At 48.6% G+C, this 3471-nt stretch overlaps 1 non-coding gene across 1 annotated transcript; it reads left to right on the top strand.

Moving 5' to 3' along the window:
- The first annotated feature begins 655 nt into the window (after positions 1-655).
- Positions 656-727, top strand: TRNAG-UCC (transfer RNA glycine (anticodon UCC)). Its single transcript has one exon. It is a non-coding gene; the product is annotated as a tRNA-Gly (tRNA).
- The last annotated feature ends 2744 nt before the right edge of the window (positions 728-3471 follow it).

The following is a 3471-nucleotide window of genomic DNA, read 5'->3' as shown; positions in this document are numbered from 1 at the left end:
CTCTTTGTCTTTAGAGGCAGGAGGAATCTTTCCAGCTTTCTTTAGGCTTTCTCTGCTGGAGAAATGAGAGCTCTTCCCACCAGTGAGGTCCTTCATGGAGAAGTCCAAGGCCTTACTCACATGGGGTGTATGAATCTGTACCCTGTGTGGGGGCTGAGTTAATCTCAAAAATGACATCCATGCGGGTGCAGTTGCGCGGACGCACCCTGGGTGCGTTTGAGGCTGTCCACCAACACATTGGGTACAGCCGCTGCAACCCAGTTGACGGCAATGAGACTGCCTACATGGGATGCTGGGAACAGCTGTGCATCCCCATTCTGGGAAAAAAACGACCTCCCCATGGGGTACAGATTCATACTCCCCGTGTGAATAAGGCCTAAGGGTGAATGGAATATTTAGCTCCATTGTGTTGCTAATTTGGGGACCACTGTACCCCTCTTTATTGTTAGTAGGGTGTGTTTTATTACAGGAGTGTTATATATTGTAGATTAGGCTAAGTATTTATATGTTGTGGAGGTGTGTGTTATTCTTTGGGTGTGTTTTGGAGTGTTTTATAGGACACTATCTGCATGGAGTTTGCATGTTCTCCCTGTGCTTGCGTGGGTTTCCTCCGGGTACTCCGGTTTCCTCACACACTAGAAATACATGCTACCTTGCGTTGGTGGTGCAGTGGTGAGCACAGCTGCCTTCCCAGCAGCTGACCCAGGTTCAATTCCCGGCCAACGCCATCTCCAATACTTGGAGTCCTCAGAGAGAAAAGTGCTATACAAGGTCAATGCTGAGTATATATTAGTGGTGGAATAAAGAATGAAGCAAATGTGTGGTATGTTTGAGGAAGAAAATGTTCCCCCAGAACCTATAGAAGGTGAACCCAGCAACTGATAGAATACGTTTAGGCTGTACTCACAGCTAGGCCTTTCGGATCGCGGTCGGAATTACTGCAATTCCCAAATTGCCAGAAAACACGGGACACGCTTGGGATACTACTTTCAATGGCACCCTAATCACTGGGACAATATTGTCACCTGACAGATCACACAAACAAAATTGTGGGACGCCTGTTTCCCAAAAGCAGTCCTGCGATTTGTCAGGCATCAATTGTGGCAAAATCACGATTTGATTGGGGTGATGTTGAAAGTAAACTGATCGCTAGCACGTCCCATGTTTTGCTGCAATTCGGGAGTCTGAACTTCCTGCACAGACGTCCCCCCTGCAGGATTATTACAGCCAGTGGCGGAACTACCGCCATAGCGAACCACGTGGGAAGCTGCCAGCTGGGAGGCCGATGGACTGCCCAAACAGCGGGTGGCAGAGCAAAGAGATGACATCATCTCTCACCTCCCAGCACCCGCCCTGCATCCTGGCAGTTCCACCCTCACTCACTGTGCAGTCAGCAGAGAGATTATATCATCTCTCTGCTGCCTGACTCAGACTGGGACACAGGAAGTGACAATCTCCATTCTCCATATTAGCAGGACAGTGACAATCTGCAACTTGTGGCAGGTGATGTGGCAAGTGGACAATCCGCAATGTGTGGCAGGTGACGTAGCAAGTTGCCATTTTGCAACATGTGGCGAGTGACAATCCGCAACTTGTGGCAGGTGACATGGCAAGTGGACAATCCGCAATGGGTGGCAGGTGATGTGGCAAGTGGACAATTTGCAACATGTGGCAAGTGACAATCCTCAACTTGTAGCAGGTGACATGGCAAGTGGACAATCCGCAATGTGTGGTAGGTGATAGTAAACATTTTGCAATGTGTGGCAGGTAACGTGGCAAGTGACAATCCACAACGCGTGGCAGGTGATGTGGCAAATGGACAATTTGCAACGTGTGGCAAGTGACAATCCACAACGCGTGGCAGGTGATGTGGCAAATGGACAATTTGCAACGTGTGGCAAGTGACAATCCGCAACTTGTGGCAGGTGACATGGCAAGTGAACAATCTGCAATGTGTGGCAGGTGATAGTGGACAATTTGCAACGTGTGGCAGGTGACTGGCAAGTGACAATCCACAATGTGTGGCAGGTGACGTGGCAAATGGACAATTTGCAATGTGTGGCAAGTGACAATCCGCAACTTGTGGCAGCTGACGTGGCAAGTGGAAAATCTGCAATTTGTGGCAAGCAATAGTGGACAATTTGCAATGTGTGGCAGGTGACGTGGCAAGTGACAGTCCGCAACGTGTGGCAGGTGACATGGCAAGTGGACAATCCACGGTGTGTGACAGGTGACGTGGCAAGTGACAATCCGCAAATTGTTGCAGGTCATGTGGCAAGTGGACAATCCGCAATGGGTGGCAGGTGACGTGGCAAGTGGACAATTTCCAATGTGTGGCAAGTGACAATCCGCAACTTGTGGCAGGTGACGTGTCAAGTGACAATCCGCAACTTGTGGCAGGTGACGTGGCAAGTGACAATCTGCAATGTGTGACAAGTGACAATCTGCATCTGGTGGCAGGCGACAGTGGCAAGTGACACACTCAGGGCTCCCACTGATTCTGCATTATGGTGAGTTGAACTATTTAATTTTCTATAACAATGTAATAATAGAAATAATGCGTTTTAATCATCCTGACACCATAACAACCATGGTGCCGCGATGATTGAAGCGCCACCATCAGCCATTGCCGCGATAAATTTCCCCCAACAAAAAACTAAACTCTGGATCCGCCTCTGGGTGAGGGTGGGGGGGGGGGGCATACAACATTTTGCTATGGGTCCCTGTGATTTCTAGATACGCCCCTGATTACACCCATACTTCCCCAGCAGGAATACATCAATACTCCCCCCAGCAGGAATATTACATCCATACTCCCCCCAGTAGGAATATTACACCCGTACTTTCTCCAGCAGGAATATTACCTCAATACTCCCCCCAGCAGGAATATTACTCCCATACTCCCCCCCAGCAAGAATATTGCACTGACACCCCACCATCCTGACACTGATGAGGATCACTACTGAGCTATTGTATGATGATAAGAGGAATCCTGCTGCAGGTATCTGGGAATAGACGAGACGAGAGCTACCGGAAGTGACGCAAATCAAGCTTGGTGCTCGTTTATACAGCGCTTTAAATATCTCTTTTGTTTGTGAGTATTTTATCTATCTTTTAAATAAAACGTTTATGGTAAAAAATTACTAGACTATGGGGCATCCTTCCTCCACATCTTTTTAACCCTACATAAACACCAATTGCTGAGGCACCCCCACGCTGAATGCTGCTGAGTTACCACTTAAAGGGACCATACAGCGCAATAGTCAGGATACTAACGCCAGGACCTGGGGACACCACAGCAGGACCTCAAAGACAAAGAGCACCAGGGACCCAGAGGATATACATATTACATGCTGTTACCTTACAGCTGTAAGGTAAGGGGACACCCACAACCTGACCACACAGGACCACGAGGGATACACCCACCATCACCAGCATCACCATCAATTGCATTGCGTTCACTAATATTGT

Source organism: Lithobates pipiens, unplaced genomic scaffold (assembly GCF_037356315.1).
Source record: "Lithobates pipiens isolate NorthernLeopardFrog02 unplaced genomic scaffold, aLitPip1_a1.2 Scaffold_8, whole genome shotgun sequence".
NCBI lineage: Eukaryota > Metazoa > Chordata > Amphibia > Anura > Ranidae > Lithobates > Lithobates pipiens.
This window is presented reverse-complemented; position numbering and strand designations above follow the sequence as displayed.